Here is a 22,238-nt window from a genome sequence, read left to right on the forward strand (position 1 = left end):
TTCAGTGTCCAGTGTCTTTAAGCTTCTTTTGCCTTAAATGCAGTGGACACTATTGGTAATTACTCAACATAATTATTATCATAAAACCTTTCTTGATTGACGAGTAATGGGAAGAGGTTCATATAATAACACATTGTGAGAAACAGCTTCCTCTCAAGTGACGTAGTTTTCGAGAAAGAAGTAGTTTTCCACGAATTTGATTTCGAGACCTCGAATTTAGAATTTAAGGTCTCGAAATCAAGCATCTGAAAGCACACAACTTTGTGTGACAAGGTTTTTTTCTGTCAATATTATCTGGCAACTTCGACGGCCGATTGAGCTCAAATTTTCAGAGGTTTATTATTGTATGCATATGTTAAGATACACCACGTGAAAAGACTGTTTTTTTTACAATAGACAGAATTGTCAAGTGTCTACAAGTGCCAGCAAATGTTTTGTTAGCAAAACCAATTTGGTAATGTTCTTTTAATTTTCAATAAACTTGTTGAGAATCCACCCATCGTGTGTCCATGAGATAGCAAGCGTTGAGCCAAACTACGTTCACAAATTACCAACGGGTTTTCGAGTCTGTGTGTAGTTTGTTTCTATCACGACTGGATCTCACGAATAAAGAATTTCTACTAAACATTCTTAAAGGAGAACACAGGGGAAAGACTTTCACACAGAATAGATTGTGCCTTTTGGAAAATACGTAACTTTTGACTGCTTTAAAGCCATTGGACACTTTCGGTAAACAGTAATGTCCAAGGCCAACACTTCGTGTATCAAAACTTCTATATAAAATAACAAACCGGTAAAAATTTAGGCTCAATCGGTCATCGGAGTCGGGAGAAAATAATGGGAAAACCCATACTTGTTTCCGCACGTTTCGCCGTGTCATGACATGTGTTTAAAACAAATCCGAGGATTGATAATAGTTTTAATGTTTTCTCAAAAAGTAAAGCATTTCATGGAATATAATTTCAAGGGAAGTCTATTACATTACCTTTTGTAATCCCTGTAAGTTATTTATAACAATGTGAACTTTTAAATTGTCTTATGTTCAGAAAGTGTCCAATGGCTTTGAGTTCCACAAATTCTTGATTTGTGCAACTTGAAAATGTATTATTTCGAAAAAAATATTTTGATCTACAAAATGGAGTCTCAATCAGTATATCATCGGGAAGGTCTTTAAAAACCGCGTGAACGTTCAAAGACATGACCCCCATTTTGACTTTGTCTTGCGATTTAAAATGGAAATTGACATTTTGTTAAAACTTGTTTATTGAAACAAACTTGTTTGTTGCATGACCGCCTGGCACCGTCATGGTGTTGGTCAGTCTGGTGACATGCTGCCGCTGTGGGATGGCATTCCACTGAACTTGCAGAAGATGGGACAGGTGAGCCAGGTTGCTGTTGGCGTTGATGTGGGAACATGCAGATCGCTTCAGCTGGTCCCACATGGATGGGATTTAGGTTGGGGGAACTTGCCGGCCACACCATTCGCTCGATCATGCCTTCACCAGCCAGCGAAGCAGTAGCTACCCTGAACCTGTTTTCCTGGTAAGGCTTATACCACCCCACACCATGACACTCCCACCACCATAGGCGGTAACTGGTTGAACTCGTCTCATCGCGATCGGTGAACAACACAACGCAATCTTTTTGACTTTTGAGAATGGCAGTTTGTGTCTTCCATTTGAGCTCATTCAGCCATGAATTCATGGACATCTTTCATTTCCATACACCACTTAGGAAACATGTCATATAATTATTTCTTAATTAGTTGTACCGGTAAAATGTTTTACCTTACGATGTTATGACGAATTGTTTAGGGGGGACTTACTTTTGTTGATGTGTTTATGTTAAATGTGTTAATTTTTTAAAGATGTGCTATCAGAAAATAATTTAGCCTAATTAGAAACGATGTTTTAGTTAATGGCAACTTGATGCTACAGGATTGCGATAACAAAACAGTGAAAAATCATTCTTGGACATACAAATGCTAACCTAGAAGAAACCAAAAGGCATTGTATGAATGTATTAATAGTATATGTATACTAACATGACTGGGACTTGAGCAGGGGACACTAAATATTAATATTTTAATACGAATAATGCCAGATATGAATACGAATAACGCCAGAACAATTTGAAGACAAAGCTCCGCGAAAAAAATAATACTTTTCAGAAGGGTTTTGAAGGGATCTTAATTACTGAAACGTACCTAAAGACTTTGCTCGCTGCAATTTGACTGTACTGTTAACGTCATCAGCTCAGCTTAAAGGCCGGGAAACTGTTTACTCTGCTTTTGGAAAAATAATTGATAAAACGCGACAAAGCTTCGCGAAGCGCTTGCCAGAAATTTAACTTAAAACAAGTATCGACGGTGCTGTAAACACGATCGCCTAAGCTTGGAATAAAATCTTGTAGAAACTTAAGTAAACAAAATCACATTAAATCAACATAACAAAATATGAATAAAGCAAGATATATTATTAAAAGCAAAACAATTCGAAAACAAAGCTCCGCGAAACGCTCTTGACATAATTTTCAATTAGATTGGTATCTGTCACTCGAATTTACATCACACCATATCGCGATTTTCAACTGGGCAAAGCACTTCCAAATGAAGCTATATCATTTAAAACCTCGGCCCATAAATACTGCAAAGAAAAGAAGGTAATGATATATGATCCGTAAAAAGTCTGCCTAAAAAGCTCCTTAGCCACAATAAGATGGGTTACTGCCTGTCCATCTGAACACAAACTCTTGTGGGATTTTTAAAAGTCAACTTATTACCAACACGTATACCAGCCTTGCGCAAGGCCTGACTGTTAAAGGCAGTGGACACTATTGGTAATTACCCAAAATAATTATTTGCATAAAACCTTTCTTGGTGACGAGTAATGGGGAGAGGTTGATGGTATAAAACATTGTGAGAAACGGCTCCCTCTGAAGTGCTATAGTTTTTGAGAAAGAAGTCATTTTCCACGAATTTGATTTCGAGACCTCAGATTTAGTACTTGAAGTCCCGAATCAACCATCTAAACGCACACAACTTCGTGTGACAAGGGTTATTTTTCTTGCATTATTATCTCGCAATTTCGATGGCCAATTTTTCACAGGTTTGTTATTTTATGCATATGTTGAGATACACCAACTGTGAAGGCTAGTCTTTGACAATTACCAATAGTGTCCACTGCCTTTTAGTGTTATATTGGTAAGTATTGACTGTGGTCCACGACCATCGCAACTTGAAGGTCTAGCTATATCGATGGTGAATAGTTTACTTCGCTCTTCCCCAGCGGCATAGGTCTATCCAGGACCGCTGGGATGGGCTTATCAGCTGGTACAGATTCTTGTTCAGGAAGTACATCACGCAGACATTGTGTGTGATGGTGACGACAATGCTTTGAGCCATGTATGTGAGTTTTCTTTGTTATACCTCCACGCAGCAACAAAGCGGCTATACAAGTTGAAGCTCCCAACTATGATGTAAAATGAGTGATTACGTTAAAGCCATTGGACCCTTTCGGTACAGAAAAAAAAAAGTTCACAGACTAACAAATAATTTACAGGGTTTACAGAAGGTAATGGTGAAAGACTTCTCTTGAAATATTAGTCCATGAAATGCTTTACTTTTTGAAAAAACGGTAAAACAATATAAATTCTCGTTAACGAGAATTACGGATTTATTTTAAACACATGTCATATCACGGCGAAACGCGCGAAAACAGGAGTGGGTTTTCCCGTTATTTTCTCCCGACTCCGATGTCCGATTGAGCCTAAATTTCCACAGGATTGTTATTTTATATATAAGTTGTGATACACGAAGTGTGGGACTTGGACAATACTGTTTACCGAAAGTGTATAATGGCTTTACACGGAGCTTTTCGCGAATCTTTCAAAAAAACGCTGGATAAGGGTATAATTCGAAATGATTGTTTTTGAACACAATTAAAATCTAGTGAATAGTCATATGACTCGATTTCCTTATTGATTTATTTACCACATTTTGAATGAAGTTCGGCAAAGTTCACACCTGTAGACGCGACTATAGTCTGCTTAGTCTTCCTTAAATAATTCGCCTATTGACCTGGTAGTTGGAGCGTACAAGTAGGGGGCGATACAGTGCCACTTTGCTTGTGCATTATTAACCAATATTGCTTTGTTGCTTGAAGACTTAGCGCTGCAAGATACAGTGCCCAATTGGCTAAACTTAATTCAGTATTCCACTTCTGAGCGAGGACAGTGTTGTATAAAGTATTGCGGAAACGATTAGATGCATACATACATGCATAAACACACAAATGTTTTATCAGCCGACACTTCATCAAGACCAGTGGTTTATTATGAAACAGAGACACAAATAAACGATTATCTTGTGTTTTATCGCGTGCATGCATCACTGAACCTTTTGAGAGAGAAAAAAAATTTCCTCATTATTTGGACCGAAACACGTAGCTTGTACACGGCAATTAGAATTTCCATTATTATTTTATCAACCAGCAACGAATATAAATTTGACGTTTCTATGGTAACCGTTTTGTTATCATACAAAACACCACAGGACTTGCGTGGTTGGAAACAATCCAAAAAGCCATCACTTTCTATTTCACGGTGTCACAGAGTGGATCAGATCAACTGAGCTCCTAATTAAATTTGAGTTTCGCAGACGACTTGCAGTAAGACAACTTTGATGTTGACTGTTAATTTATTTTGTTTAATAAAATAAACAATTGTGACTGACAACATTACCAGCTTCTTCATTTTCGTTTGGTATCCGAAACCTTTACTACTTACAAGTTCATCATGGGAGCTATTGCCTTAGCTTTGTCTCTGTTACTTATGGTACTTTATTGTCAGAGTGAGAATCCACAGAGATTTATCTCAACCCTGTATCAAGCTACCAACCGAGCCTTGGAGAATCATGTGTTTCAGTGGAAGACTGTATCTTCTCCTGTGATCTGTGGGCGAGACTGCTCTATGGATCCACAGTGCGTGTCGTTCAACTACCAACTATGTAGCCATGTTTGTGAATTCAACAATATCACCAGAGCAAACAGCCCCGATGACTTTATCGAATCGCAAGGAAGTGTATACTACGATGAAAAGGTTGACACTCTCTTAGTTGGTATTCCGGACCTGAAGAGGTATAGCAGTTGTATTCAGTTACATCAAGCCGGTTACTGTGACAATGGCATATACACAATCTATCCTACAAGCCTAGCTGATGAATTACATGTCTACTGTGATATGAAGACAGATGGAGGAGGCTGGATCGTGTTCCAGAGGAGACAAGATGGCTCGGTTGACTTTTACCGTAACTGGACTGAATACCAATCTGGGTTTGGTGATCTGCATAATGAGTTCTGGTTGGGGAATGATATCCTGCGTGACCTTACTGGGTCAGGTCAATGGCAGCTCAGAGTACATATGGAAGATTGGCTGTTACAGGCGACAAGTACACTCTCCAGGTTGGTTCATATGATGCTCAGAGTACAGCAGGTGACTCAATGTCATATCATAATGGCCGTCCATTCTCAGCGAAGGATCGGGACAATGATGCACTTAATAGAAATTGTGCCTTGGACTATAAAGGTGCCTGGTGGTTTAAATACTGCTTTAAGGCTCATCTGAACGGTATATACTATCCACAGGAAGATGGGTCAGACGCACGAGGAATACAATGGTATGCGTGGAAAGGATATCATTACTCACTGAAAAAATGCAGCATGAAATTACGGCAAGTTCTGTAACTACCAACCGAGCGGAAAATCTATGATACAAATATAGAATAACAACTACGAAGAAAACAAATTCACATTTTTGAAAACATATCCTACGGTCGGATATAGGAAATATTTTTAACAATAACAAGTCTTGAACAAAACTCGCTGTACTAATTTAACGTACTTGATTTCCAAACAATTTATTTTGGACAAAAACAACATCAAAAATAAAACAAAAAAATTGTTAAATTTGTAGGTGAAACTAATGCGAAATGCCTTTGACTGTCTAAAAAGGGTTAATTAAAAAAAAAATTGGAACTGGCCACTAAAGTTTGTTATGTTTATTTCACTAAAAAAACAGATCGGATAAATGCTAAACGGGATGCTCGTATATGAAGAAGCAACACACTACTGTTAAGATGTAAAATGTTTTAATGATCGTAATCTGAAATATTTGTTGGAAAACCTGTAAATAATTCGTTTTTGTTTTTGACAAAATTGATTTCATTATTGCTTCTCATTTAACTTTCCCGCATACGAAGTACTATACTTGAACATTTTGTTAAACCCTCGTTCTTCTGAGGAAAAGCTATTTTGAAAGAGACAGAACAATCAAGTCACTCTGTTGTGAGCAAACTATGAGACTAAAATGCTTTTGACAAAGAAAGTGCAGCTGCTCATCGGTTATAATATAAACATGTATAATACAGTTTTGAAAGTGTAAGCCTAAACAAAAGTACAACACTTTGATTTGTATTCAATACAACAGCAAAATCATTTTGGATTTTTTGACAATTGCATTGAGAACAAAACCCAATTGTTGATTCATTGTTTATTTTGATTTTTTTTTTTCCGCTACATTTTTTAGTTTTGTCTTTTTCAAATGATATCTTACGTTTACGTTCCAAGTGGTGAGAGGTGTTGAACAGATTATGTAGACGCAAGCGACTCAACGTGTTAAAAGCAGTGGACACTATTGGTAATTGTCAAAGACTAGCCTTCACAGTTGGTGTATCTCAACATATGCATAAAATAACAAACCTGTGAAAATTTGAGCTCACTCGGTCATCGAAGTTGCGAGATAATAAGGAAAGAAAAATAACCCTTCTCACACGAAGTTGTGTGCGTTTAGATGGTTGATTTCGAGACCTCAAGTTCTAAACTTGAGGTCTCGAAATCAAATTCGTGGAAAATTACATCTGTCTCGAAAACTAGGCACTTCAGAGAGAGCCGTTTCTCACAATGTTTTATACTAACAACCTCTCCCCATTACTTGTAATCAAGAAAGGTTTAATGATAATGATTATTTTCAGAAACTACCAATAGTGTCCACTGCCTTTAACAGTTTGTTTCAGTCAAGCATTGTTTACTACATGTCGATAAACATCGCTAACCAAGTTGTGTGTTAATGGTCATGAAGAAATGATTTCTGACATCAGTGAAACAAGTATTTGTTGTTGTGTGAGTGTTTAAGAAACTAAACTTTAAAGAAGGATGGGTTATTTAAATACACTTATTTTGTTAATCTTGAAGACCACTCTTCTCTTACCTCTTATGCTAGTCGAAACGTTGAGACCAATTAAGAACGGACTCCGCGGCAGTACAGTTAATTACGATCCTATAAGCTAAAGTAGTAGTCCAAGTCTATGTTCTATAACATCCGTCTTGGTAATAGTTAAACAGCAGGACAGTTCTTTTCAGAACTGATAAGTCTCCCGAACCCCCGATTATCTACTCCGCGGCCGCGGCAGTATAATAAAGCAATACAGTTCTCTAAGAACAAATTCTACCTGGCAAGTAGATACACACATGGTGTTACCGCAAACCACAAAATATACATTTTTACCTCACCATGCAATGCCTCAAATACTATACGCATTTACAATCAAAATTAACAAAATAAGTGTATTATTTGTTTATATTTTTTTTTATAAATGTGTGAGCTTTAGATTAAAAATACATATAATATTTCTGAATGACTGTAATCTACTCGTCCAGGGATAAAAATGGAAAGGAATAAGAGGTTGCACAGATCATTACAACAGCAAATTTTGTTTATTAAACGTGCAGGTTAGGATGAAGTGGAAATAACATGTATTGTGAACTGCTTGTTATTTTCAGAGCGTTTAAGAAGGTACATTTTGAAAAAGGTTGTTCTATTTTAAAATAATTAATTGTCTAAATCGTTTTTCTTAAATGTGTGAACACTAGATCAGAACAACATCACTATTGGACGAAAATAAACATGTACTCGTCCAAGGAAACAAACATATGACAAGAAGACATGATTGCAAAGATCAGTACAACAACAAAATCCTTTACAAAAAAGGTGGTTGAGAATGAAGTGGTAATGCAATTCTTTGTGAACTGCTATTCCCAACATTTGTTGTTATCAGAGCGTTTAAGAAGGTAAATTTTGAAGAAGGTTGTTTGCTCATAATATCTTTATTTGTTTAGTTACCTGAAATTTACATCATAATAATGTATAATTGTTGGCCATTTATTGCGTTTTTCCACTGCCAAAGTGCTAACTTTCCGGCAAAAGTGTGTTCGCGCACTTAAAATACCAAAACATTTTGTTACATTTTTATGTAGGTTGGTACCTTATCTTCCAACTATAAAAGTGTCATAATCCACAAAGTGTCACTTTCGGACTTATGGCCCAATACAATACCCCTATTTTTCGCTTACAAACAATATGACAAAAACACCCCTATTTGAAATAGTGGTTTGATCCAAAGTTGATCGCACACTTAATTTTTACAAAAATTTTCTGAAAGCGTGAACATGGTTGTGCAATATGTGTAAAAGAAAAACTTCAACCTTTTCCCCTTTAGACGTATCAGTGCTTTCAATTTACCTATATTTCAACACTTAAAAAAGGTAAAAACTTGGAAAATTTGCTGAAAATGTTATTTTGGCCGAAACCTTGGCAACCAATGTCTGATATAACTTTTTTTTCGACTTTTGTGTTTTGTGAACCCATACCTACTCATACATGGAGTTTTGCCAAAATCCATTTTTTGACGTCTGCCAACATTTTAAAAATATCTTTGATTTTTACAGCAACCGAGTCTTAATTGTCTAAATCTTATTTTGATATGTGTGAATTAACCTTATTTTAGAACAAAAGAATGTTTTTGAAGACTTTAAACATGTACTCATCCACCCCCCCCCCCCCCCAAAAAAAAAAAAAAAAAAAAAAAAAAAAAAAAAAGCGCAAGAATTGTTTGTCAAGATCAGTACAACAGCAACATTCCTTTCTGGAATACTTGAAGTGTGGTTTAAATTAATTTGATGAAACGGATATATCATTGACTGCGAACTGCTAAAACAGTTGTTTTCAGAGTATTTGAGAAAGTAAACTTTGAAGAAGGTTGTTCTACTCCGTTCATACCCTTAATTATATTAAAGTATTAACTTTTCCCGGTGCAAATTTAACACCTATTTTGTAAATAATCTTGTTTGGGTTTTTGTGTGGACCTTAGATTAGAAACAGGAATTGCGGATGACTATAGATATGTACTCATCCAAGAAAACCAAACTATAGATCATAAGAAATGACTGCAAAGATCGGTACAAACTTACTTTACAAAAAAGTGTGGTTTAGGATGAAGTAGAATAACATTTATTGTCAACAGCTATTTCCAACATTTGTTGTTGTCAGAGCGTTTAAGAAGGTACATTTTGAAGAAGGTTGTTCTCTTTTAGTAAAATTTAATTGTGTAAATATTATTGTTATATGTGTGAACCTTATATTGACACAAAAACACATTGTTTGAAGAATATAACCACGTCCAACAAACAGATTGATCCGACGAAATGATTACAAAGATCAATACAACACCGACATTCCTTTCTGGGATACTTGGAGTGTGGTTTAAATTTTATTCAACCGTTGCTGTGGTTATCAGAGTGTTTAAGAAAGTACATGATATTTGAAGTTTTAACATACTTTTTATTTTATATAATATTACTTGTATCTGTGTGAACTTTAGATTAGACAACAACAAAATAACTGACTAGAATGTTATATTCATTCGGGAATACAAACAAAAAAAAAGATCCGAAGAAATGATTGTAAAGATCAGTACAACAGCAACATTCCCTTTGTGGAAAATACAGTGTGAATTAAATTTGCTGAAGCGGATATCATACTAATTGTGAACTAATAGTTCAACAATTTGTTGTTGTCAGAGTGTTTAAGAAAGTACATATTTGAAGAAGGTTTTCCTTGTTCAATATACTTATTGTTTTATTATATTACTTTTATTGTTGTGAACCTTAGATTAAGACAATATATATATATAAAAGACTATAATTGTATACTCAATCAGGGATTCAAAAAAAAAAAAAAAATCGATAGAAAGAAATGATTTCACAGATGATTACAACAGCAACATTCCTTTCTGGAATATTCAAAGGGTAGTTTAAAATTGACGAAGCGGACATTACATCAATTGTGAACTGTTCATTTAAACATGTATTGTTGTCAGTGTGTTTATCAAAGTACATACTGAAAAGGGTTTGTTTCTTTTATTATTCTTAACATACTCAATTGCCTTAGTCTTAATGTTGTCATGTATGGACCTTAGATCAGAGGAAAAACGTCATTGGTGTCTATAAACATTTACTCATCCAAGGAAACAAAAACTAGGATCAGAAGAAAGGATTGCAAAGATCAGAACAACAACAATAATTCCTTTCTGGAACACTCAAAGTGTGGTTAAAATTTATTGAAGCAACTATCAAATTTACGAACTATAACTTTAAACATTAATTATTGTTGTTTGTCGGAGTGTTTAAGAATGGAAATGTTGGCGAAGGTTTCTCTTTTATTTCACTTTATTGATTCACTTTAATTATTTTATGTTAGCATTAGAAGAAAAAAAAAACTTGTTGAATGACTACAAACAATTACTCATTTATGGCACTTTTTCAGAACGATGGAAACCAAGACAATACAAAACATAAATGCCGAGCGGTCCGAGCTTTGAATTAAAATCATAATTATTCATAAATACCTCGGACAGTTTCGCTATTCCTATTGGTGGAGAGCGCGTCACGTGGGTGTGTATAAACATTTGTTTATGACCGGTAAAAGGTGTTGAAACATGGGCGTGACACGCAAGCTTGCACCTGTGCTTATAATACAGTTTCTTCATTCCTATTGGTCGAGAGCAACGGCTGAAACAGTTGTGCCACATCACGCGATACGCGCAACGCGCACATCATTCCCTTATAAGGAGTTGTTTACCCGAGGGCGGCGGAGGGTTGTGTTGAAAGAAATCATTGCACAATTATAATGTTTACATTTATTTAACTTTTTGACCAAAAGTGTTGATGTTTTTTGACCGAAAAGGTATTGATGACTGGGAATCAAAGTGTGTTGAATCGGTTTTCAACTAGTGGATTAAACCCGCCGATGCCCGGTTCTTGATAATTTTACCTCGATTTAGTATCGGTAAATTATCAAGAACCAGGCCTCGTTGGGATTAAACCACTAGTTGAAAACCTCTCCACCACACATTGGTTCTCTTAGTAATACAGTTATCAGAGTGTAAGTTTGGAAAACGAGACGTAATTATTGCACTTAGGTTTGGAAAACCAGACGTTATTATTGCACTTAATGACCAGACATTATAGTTGTGAATGATAACCAAACTCTGCGCACAAGAACTGCCGGTGATGCATATCATAAATTGAAGTAAAGGCGATTTAATACAACTGTAAATCCGCTCACAAATGCCTCTTACTCTTGACACTTTTGATTAATTTTGGCATAGCAGTGGCTTTTTCCTCAATTAGTACCATTCATAAGTGGAGATACGTAATAGCTGTTTTTGACATGTTTTGAATAAAATATATATTTCATTGCATTTTAGTAAGCAATATTTATAGACGCCAATGCAAATGAATCAGTCAAAAACTGTAAACTACAATAGACCGTGCAAGTGTTGCGCGTTTTTGAACGTTTTAAACATTAAAATGCGTATTGTTGAGAAAAATGGTATTACAACTGTTTTTATTTTTTTATTTTTTAAAATTGAGCAAACCCAAAAGGGAACATACAGTTTGGAAGTGTTGAAATATAATACGTACCTAACTTGCACGGTCTTTTATCTACTTATTTGTTTGAATAGCTGTGCGAATGCGTATGAATGGAGACAATAAAACAAACCCATTCATAACAAGTGAAACACATGTTTTTGATTGAATTATGTTAAGTGTGTTTTGTTATTTTCTTTTTTTTTTAGACTAAAGCATATTATAAGGGAAAAAGCAATGTTTTTAGGTAATGGTGTTACTTAATAAATGCATCAGGAACGCAGTCGATGAACAAACCAGTGAAAAGTCAATCTTGAACTTTGAAATTTGGACCTAAACTAAACCAAATGGCATTGTCTGAGTAATAACTAATACTAGTGTTTGTCCAAACAGGCTAGGGACTGGAGAAGGGAAAACCAAATACCTATTTCAAAACATTTTCAAGACACACTGATTTGTTTATGATAGTTGGTAAAATAAAATAATTCAAAACAAGTACATGATGATTCAAAAGTAGTCGCAAGGGGGCGTTTACCCCCTTTTGAGATAGTTTATAGCTTGAGGAATTGGGGAAGGGAGACACAATGTATTTACAGTTCAAGAATATCTGCCTTGATATTTTGTCGGATTTACATGTTGCAAAAAACATGCAAAATGCACCTTTATAGTCCCCTCAGGAAATAGTCACGAGGCTAAGAGAATTAATAAATAGTAATCGTAAATACCTCAGACAGTTTCGCTATTCCTATTTGTGGAGAGCGCATCACGTGAGGCCGGGGGTGTTTAAACATTTGATAACCGGTTGAGCGCGGATTCTCCGCGCTTGTCTTGGTGCAAGACGTTTCTTGTTACGGGCGATGCAGGCGCTGTCACTGAGTTGGCCGCGCAGTGTAAGAAAGGAAAATCAGAACATGTTGCACCAAGGCTAACCGCGCATGCGCAGGAACGGAACCGGAAACTGTCGGAAATAGGCGTCTTAGTCAAAACAATGCAACACACGGACGTCGTACATGTACATACCATGGATGTAGAAACATACATAGCTCAAGCACGTCGGAAACGGATACGTTTTACAGAAATTCTTACTTCATTACGCCTTTTAACCAAAAAGGCATTTATGGATGGGAATAAAAGGGTAGCGACTAGTTCTTTAAACAAAAGGGCAAGTGAAAAACGTTCATACATGCATTGTTGTTGTTGTTGTTAAAAACTGTGTGTTTTGTTTTGAATTACATAAGGCTGCCAAAACGGGCTGCCCATGTGAATAGTTGAACAACAGTAATTTTTTAAAACAACTGACATTACATTTCTAAGGGAACTGCGGGTGGTAAACTTTTCAGTATTTCTAAAGAAACCGTTTTTTCGACATGAATATTAAGTCTGCTCAGTCTTCCGTTAATAATTAGTTGCCTTTGGGTCAGCAAAACTTGTGTCTGGCGTTTCATTACTGGTATTAAGAATAGTATAATAGGTCATTTCAACTTGGTTTAGGTGGTTACACCGTTATTAACCGGGGGAGGGGAGGGGGGGGGGATCTGGCGGGCCCAATGAAGCAAAACATGTACGGCGGTTGATACTGGTATTATGAATAGTGCTATTTGGTAATTTCAACTTGGTTTCAGGAGGTTCCTCTGATGTTTAACCCGGGGAGGGGAGGTGCCTGCCGGGCCCAATGCAGCAAAACATTTGTCTGGCGGTTTATACTGGTAATGTGAATAGTGTTATTTGTCATTAAAACTTGGTTTCGGGTGGTTCCACCGATGTTTAACCCGGGGGAGGGGAGATGTCTGGTGGGCCAAATGCAGCAAAACGTTTGTGTTGCGGTTGATACTTGTTTTAAGTTACTGCTAATTTCAACTTGGTATCACGTTGTCCAGTTCATGTCTTGTTGAAATCAACTGGCAAGCACACCTCACTGAACCACAATTCCAGACCAGAGGACATGGATCTTGCTTCTACATCCCTCACTGCAGCAATCAGGTCTGTATCACCATTCTTTCCTCGCACAATTAGGGACTGGAACTGCTTGAAGACGGACCCTGCACTCTCACCCTCTCTAGATGCATTCAAGAATGCACTGAGGGTCTCACCTAGTTAGTAATATTGCTGGCCAGTTTTTACTTGCACCATGTATATTTTTGCACCTGACTGGCTTACGGTCCCATAGTTACGGTCCCACGCGTGCGCCCAGCCACAGTGCGGTTATATTCAAATTTTCTGAAGCAGCACTTTAAAGGAAGAAGAAGAAGAAGTTCCACCGTTGTTGTCTTTGTATTTATTAAGGGTAAATACAACTTTAGCGAATAAATACAGAAGCTTTTGACTTATGTAAATTACTTTCTTTTACATAATGAATAATACAAATTTGACGGCGGAAACAAGACAAATAACACATTCGGCTAACAACACGTAATAGTTAACAGTAATTTGAACTATCTGGTAAAACAATGTAACAATCAAAACCTCTCAAATAACTCCAATTAGTACATGGGAAATGGAGTTTACAAGTGTTTGATAATGTTTACGTGTATTACAAATTGAAGCTGTAAATGTGTCGGTTAAGTATTTTTATTAGGTCTAAAGGCGGCACCATATAGTTCAAAATGTTTTAGTTGACATCTCTGAAATTAAAACTGTACGCAAACTTGTTTTTATCTTTTATAGAACAACATCAGCAGTTTTCATTTGAATAATGATCAGGTAAAAAGGGTACCTTTATGTTCAGCCTTAAATGCTAAATGGGTAATGGTGAGTTAAAAAGCAGCAACTGATATATAGCAAGGTAATTGTGTGCGGTTATTATTAACCATTTAAAGCCCCCCCCAAAAAAAAAAATAAATAAATAAATAAATAAATAAATAACGCTTACCACACCAGACTATACCGTGTAACATTTGTATTATAAGACTTGTATACTGCTTACTTTTTCGTGAGCCACATTTTTAAGCAATATTTACAAAAACTTTAACTTACACAAGTTAATTAAAGATTAATAATTGTATAACGGTAAACACACAACATAATCTGCCAACAACACAAGGATGGTAAATATTCGGTTGAGGTTAAACACAAAAGGAATACTTCATTTACATTACTAATCGACATCCGTAATAATACAGCTCCAAAATTAATGTAAAGGCAGTGGACACTATTGGTAATTACTCAAAATAACTATTTGCATAAAACATTACTTGGTAACGAGTAATGGGGAGAGGTTGGTAGTATAACACATTGTGAGAAACAGCTCCCTCTGAAGTAGAGTAGTTTTCGAGAAAGAAGTAATTTTCCACGAATTTAATTTCGAGACCTCAGATTTAGAATTTTTTTTTTTCATTGATATCTCGCAACTTCAACGACCAATTGGGCTCAAATTTCCACAGGTTTGTTATTTTATGCATATGGTTTGTTATTGTATGCATATGTTGAATACTGGTCTTTGACAGTTACCAATATTGTCCGGTACTATCAATAGTGTCCAATGTCTTTAAAAGGCTCCTGAAAATAGAGTAGAGTTACCAGACTGAGAGTTTACAAAAGACTACACTTTGGTACGGATATTACACATTTAAGCTGGTACTTTGTAGGTTAGTGGTTTTACTAAAACGTATTTAAGAAATAAATGGAAAGAAACAAAAATCACCCAATTAGTACAACCGCCAGAGCGAAAGAAGCATTTATTTGCGAAAATAGAACACTATTATTTGTACTAAACGATTGGTGGTACGTTATGATCGAAACGTTTTTTTGAGATTCATGAAGATTAGCTATAAGTGTTAAACTTTATAAGTTGCACATTGCCTTATCATCAATAACAGTGTACATTTTACGACCTTGACGTCATCGACACTCACACGCGATGCAATATCTTGACTGATTTCAAATCAGCTACGATGAGGTCACCGGTCGGAGTAAACGTCATGCCTAGAGGACCGTACAGAACACGAGCTAAACAGCCGATGTGCTCACCTGATACATCGTAATGATGTATCTCACAAAATCAATCACAATCACCATCACCATCACCATCACCATCACCATCACCATCACCATCACCATCACCATCACCATCACCATCACCATCACCATCACCATAACCATCATCGCATAAGATACAAGCATATATATCCCCAGCATCATCACAGCACACATCATTAGGCTTTACAGGTTTGCCGTCAAGGGAGGTGCTGATATTGAACACCTCGTTTTACCATGAAATCCAGACAAACTAGTTTCGACTCGAGGAGGTTTGTAAAGATCAGTTGCTCCTTGCTGTTAACGGATATAAAGCTTGGATTGTCGGTATCGCCAATATCATCATGATGTATTGTGGAAATGGTTGATCCATCCTTGTTATGAAGATATATTACCTTTCTCCCACAGTCAGCCACTGCAATACGATCTTTCTTGTCAATAGCAATACTGGCGAGTATACTCTCTGACTGTCCCTCGACTTGATTTTGAAATGGTCTGAACTTACGAATAAATCGCAGTTCGCTATCATAAACCTTCACATCCTGTCCGTCAGTAACCAGAAGCAGGTCATCAGAGGTCACCGCAACACCGGCAGGGTCTTGTAGTTGTGCATCTTCTGTTCTACTTTGTACACCTTGAGATTTGTAACTAATAATAATAATAATAATAATAATAATAATAATAATAATAATAATAATAAGACTTGTAATGCGCACATATCCACCCTGCTGGGTGTTCAAGGCGCAGTAAACCAAAACAAAACAAAACAAAAACACAACACAAAGAAAAACAGACACAACAAAATTAGTCATTGAAAACCTGTGACATAAGATAAGTTTTGAGAAGAGACTTGAATTTTGCGGTACAAAGACAAGATCGAAGATTAAGTGGTAGAGAGTTCCAGATGCGTGGCGCGGCTACAGAAAAAGACCTGTCACCCCATGAGTGTCGAGACTTGGGTTCAATGAGGAGAAGCATGGAACTAGATCGAAGATTCCTTGATGGAGTGTAAACTTGAAGCAGTTCAGAAATATAGTGGGGAGCCTTGCCATTTAGAGCTTTGTGGACAATGAGCATCAGCTTGAAGATGATTCGTTGAGAGATAGGGAGCCAGTGTAGTTGTTTCAGAATGGGGGTGATAGAACAGGATTTTCTAGACAGTGTCACAATGCGGGCAGCAGTATTTTGGAGCCGTTGAAGTCGGGAAATCTGGTTGTTAGGAAGACTGTAGAGAAGAGCATTGCCGTTGTCAAGACGAGAAGTAACAAATGCGTGAATGACCTTTTCAGTGGCACTTTTGTCCAAGTACTTGCGAATCTTACCTATATTCCTGATGTGATATGATGATAAACGAACAATGTTGTTGATGTGTGGCTGAAGTGTCATCGATGAATCAAAAATAACCCCTAAGTTCCGAGCTTTCAGCGAGGGAGCTATCCGAGCATCACCGATGGAGATGTATGGCACTGAAACCTTAGTTAACTGTTGACGTGACCCAATTAAAAGGAACTCTGTCTTATCATCATTTAACTTCAGGAAGTTTTGTTGTGTCCAACGTCGAATCTCTTGGATGCATTTCTCAAGTCTTGCAATAGATGCATTGGCGTTTTCTTGAGAAGATTTAAACGTGATGTATAGCTGAGTGTCGTCTGCGTACACATGGTAATTCAGATTAAATTTGAGGATGATGTCACGAATCGGTAAAGTGTACAGCGTAAACCACTGCGGGCCGAGTACCGACCCCTGTGGCACAGAGTAGTTCAAAACAACAGGGTCGGATATTGCAGTGCCAATACATACATGCTGAGTTCTGTTGTGGAGATACGATTTGCACCATGCTAGGGCTGTGTCCTCTATGCCAAGGTGATTCTGGAGCCGAGAGAGAAGGATGTTATGATCAACAGTGTCAAAAGCAGCACTCAAGTCTAGCAGGACTAGTGCTGTAAGGTTACCATTGTCCATAGAAGAGAGAATATCGTTGCTCACACGGACTAGTGCAGCCTCGGTCCCATGGAAAGGCTTGTATGCTGACTGGAACACGTCGGACAGGTTGAAAGTATGAATGTGATCAGAAATACGTGATGACACTATTCGTTCGATGACTTTTCCAAGATATTTTAAGTTTGCAACCGGTCTGTAGTTTTTGAATATCTCCTTGTCCAGGTTTGGTTTCTTGATGAGCGGCCTGATGTAGGAAACTTTGAGGCTATCGGGGAAACAACCGGAACTGAGAGATTCGTTTACAAGCTTAGTGATGTAGGGTACAAATATATCAATGTTTTGCTTTATCATGGATGTTGATACTGGATCCAGCTCACAGGATTTTGAAGGAGATTTCATAATAACCCTTTGAATCTCAGCAACAGTGGCAGGCTCAAACACAGATAGTCTACACTCTGGTTGAAGATGTGGCAATGTCTGCGGCACGTTGTAAGGGACTGATGAAAATGATGAGCGGATGTCTGAAATCTTGGTGACAAAGAATTTCTGGAACTCATTTGCTAAGTCCTGGTCATTGTAGGTGGATGGAAGGACAGGGGTTTTGGGTTTGAGCAAAAACTTACCAAATTATCTTGAAGAGCTTCTTTTGATCTCCTGAGGATGCTTGTACCACTCGATGTAAATTTGGATAATATCCGCCGTTCCGAATCAATAACGATGACATCTCTCATCCATAAATCCGCGTCGCGAGATTTAGTATGGCTCACAGACCGAGGCGTATGTTTATCCCTGCAGCGTGAGAGTACGATCACCCGACCCGGTCTTGTTGCCATAGCTAGTTGCAGCGCTGGTAATATGACAATGTACACACGAACACTGCGCGGGTACCATGCACAAACTTTGCTACACGTACGACGTGTGGAACAGTGGAATGTTTATCGAACGTTGGGCAAATAGTGTCTAATTTCCATCAATGTTTCGTGGCTTTTCAAGGTTGAATGAAATTGCGAATGTTCCCTGGTCTTCAAGCCGAGTTTACCCAATGAGGTTGATGCAATGCGCTGTCTTTACTATGTTTTGACTTGACGGAACAAAACTCGCATTTCAAATTGGAAATATCAACGCAAATAGCTCTAAAATTTCAGGTAAACATTGTCAAACTTATTGTTGAAATTGTCTACAAATTATAATATAACTTCTCGTTGAGTTGTTTGTTCATTTTAGTAATTTGGTTTGCCTGACCACGGGGGGTTAAAAATTGATGTTTTCATTATCGTAAACAAATATTATTTTGATGAGTGTGTGAGACGTCGCGTTTTTTCAAATTAATTTTTCTGGAGTTTGTGTTTTCCAAAACGGGTCGTAAAATTAAGCGTCAAGGTCGTCGAAAATTCCACATAATTTCAGACAGGAAGGTCGAATGACCTTGATTTTTATTTTATTTAAAATGTTAAGATTTGCTTGTTTGGATTACTATGATAAACGCAAAAGTGAAATTTACTAGACATACCTCATTTCGTTAGTTCACAAAAGACAACACTTTGGTACGGATATTACACATTAATTTAAGCTGTTACTTTGTAGGTTAATGTTTTTACCTAAACGTATTTAAGAAATAAATGGATTAAACAAAAATCACCCAATTAATATAACCGCCAGAGCGAAAGAAGCATTTATTTGCGAAAATAGAACACTAGATTTGTACTGAACGATTGGTAGTACTTTGAGATCTTTTAAGATCTCAAAGTTTTGTCCAAATGGCAGATAATACGCATTATTGAGATTCATGAAGATTAATGTTAAACTTTATAAGTTGCAAATTACCTTATCATTATTAATATTATTCTTTTTACGACCATAACGTCGTCGACACTCACACGCGATGCAAGATCTTAACCGAGTGTGTATCAACCACGATGAGGTCACCGGTCGGAGTAAACGTTATGCCTAGAGGAAAGTACAAGGCACGGGCTACACAGCCGATGTGCTCACCTGATGCATCGTAATGATGTATCCCACCGCTTCCATCCGTACCGTCAGAAATAGACACATATATATCCCCAGCATCATCACAACACACACCAGTAGGCTCTACAGGTTGGCCGTCAATGGAGGTGCTGATATTGAACACCTCGTTTCCCATGAAATCCACACAAACTAGTTTCATCTCATCATTGTTTGTGAAGATCAGTCGGTCCTTGCTGTTAACAGATAAAAAGCTTAGACTGCCGATGACGCCAATACCATCATGATGTATTGTGGAAATGCTGGATCCATCGTTGTTATGAAGAGATATTACCTTTCTTGTAGAGTCATGCACTGCAATCCGACCTTTCTTGTCAACAGCAATACCAAAGAGTCTACTCTCTGACTGCCCCCCGACTTCATTCTGTGATGGTCTGAACTGACGCATATATCGCAGTTCTCTATCATAAACCTTTACATCCTGTCCGTCAGTAACCAGAAGCAGGTCATCAGAGGTCACCGCAAGTAAGAAAGGGTTTTCTAGTTCTCCATCTTCTGTTCTACTTTGCACACCTTTATATCTGTAACTACCATTCGATGTAAATTTGGATAATATCCGCCGTTTTACATCATTAACGACGATGTCACCGTTGCTTAAACAAGCAACGTCCAATGCACCTTTGAACTCCCCGTAACCTTCCCCTTCTTTACCAAACCCTGTCTTCACCTCCCACTTCTCTTCCTCTAGTATTTCACCGATATCCGCATCAGAGACGACATCATGACCTTTGAACCCGATGAATGACTTGCTATGCTGCACTGTTTGAAACTTGAGCTCATTGTGGAATGTCAAGTTGTGCATAACCTTTGGCTTGAGGTCCAGCAGCTCAAAGTCATCAGCATGTTGTATCAAGTCGTTGACTGAAGCTACGATCTGCTCTGCACGGCTCATCTTATCGCTATTGCTGATTTGTATGCTGCCAAATTCCTCACCTCTTTATTGACCGATTTGAGTTATTCTGTCTTGAAGGATGCGAGATGCTTTTCTGATTTTGTCAAGTTCCTTTTCCTCCTTAGCCACAATATCTCGAAGAGCCTGGTCGACCATGAGCTGTAATCTATGTTGTGAGTGTTTGATAGAGTCATCCACTTTTTGAAATTGCTTGCGACATTCATCAAACTTCATCAAAGCCTCTTCAACAGCTTGACGATACGATCGAATGGAATCACTGAGATCAGTTAGGTTATGGTCTGACGATCGGTGATCGAGCACCGCACATTTATGACACGCGAGTACATCACACGTTTCACAGTAAAAACACAGTTCCTGATCAGTGTGTTTCCGGCATTTTGGAGAGCAAGTTTTTTTCTGGTTTCTGGATCCCTCATTTGACGACCCGGCTGCACTCACGACTCGATGATGCCTGTTCAATTTGTTTATGGCGTGGTATTCCAAACAAGTCTTGCAAAAATTAGCTTCACGTCAACACACAGTGAGACGGCATCAAGACCTTCGTCGCATCCTTCGCAAATCAATACAAGAGGGTTTGGCCTACTGTCTTCTCCGGGACCATCCGGATTGGTGACGTCATCAATAAGCGAGCTCAAGAGAAAGCAGTTGAGAAGAGCCGATGGTCCCTTATCTGGGATTGAAGTTTTCTCTCTACACACTGGGCAAGTGATGAAACGCGTCTTTGTTTCCTGTTTGTCTACAAGTTCCTGAAGACATTTTAAGCAGAAGCTGTGCTGGCAGTCCAGGATTTTCGGATCGATGAACCGAGTCAAGCAGATTGGGCATTCGATGTGTACATGTCTAATCTTGCAAGTGGTCTCAGTGTGAAGTGCAGCTTCGGCCATCTTGGTGAGACTGAAAGTAAAACGAATGTCATTTTCAATAGTTCATACAGTCAGTGATTTTATACATTGGGTCGTAGCAGACTTACTGCATTAAGAGCCTTTTGTTGAGAGTTGCGATAACTTGTGATTAGAAACAGTTTTTGGTCCAACAAACTGTATCTCATACAGTGCCTGCTAAACGAGTAAAATTACCCAGCACTCGGTAAAAAAAACAATGGACTTTTCCCTTTTACATGACAGGGATTGTTGTCCTGTGTATGCCATTATTAAAGACACTGGACACTATTGGCATTGTCAAAGACCAGTCTTCTCACTTGGTGTATCTCAACATATGCATAAAACAACAAACCTGTGAAAATTTGTGTTCGATTGGTCGTCGAAGTTGCGGGATAATAATAAAAGAAGAAAACAAAACTTTGTCATACGGAGTTGTGTGCTTTCAGATGCTTGATTTTGAGACATCAAGCTCTAAATCTGAGGTCTCGAAATCAAATTCGTGGAAAATTACTTCTTTCTCGAAAACTACTCCACTTCAGAGGGAGCCGTTTCTCACAATGTGTTATACTACCAACCTCTCCCCATTACGCGTTACCAAGTAAGTTTTATGCTAATAATTATTTTGAGCAATTACCAATATTGTCCACTGCCTTTAAAAACATAATTGAAAAGCCTCGGGATGGTTTGTTAAAATGTGCCAGTCGTTGGTTTGTGATTGAAACCAGTGTTTGACTCATTGTTTTA

General features: G+C 37.6%; 2 pseudogenes; one reads left to right on the forward strand and one right to left on the reverse strand.

The window, feature by feature from the left end:
• Positions 1-4,794: 4,794 nt before the first annotated feature.
• On the forward strand, positions 4,795-5,741 carry LOC139942704 (microfibril-associated glycoprotein 4 pseudogene; annotated as a pseudogene).
• A 9,868-nt stretch (positions 5,742-15,609) lies between these two features.
• LOC139942949 (uncharacterized) lies at positions 15,610-21,497 on the reverse strand (annotated as a pseudogene).
• Between the last annotated feature and the right edge of the window lie 741 nt (positions 21,498-22,238).

Source organism: Asterias amurensis, chromosome 10 (assembly GCF_032118995.1).
Source record: "Asterias amurensis chromosome 10, ASM3211899v1".
Taxonomy (NCBI): Eukaryota; Metazoa; Echinodermata; class Asteroidea; order Forcipulatida; family Asteriidae; genus Asterias; species Asterias amurensis.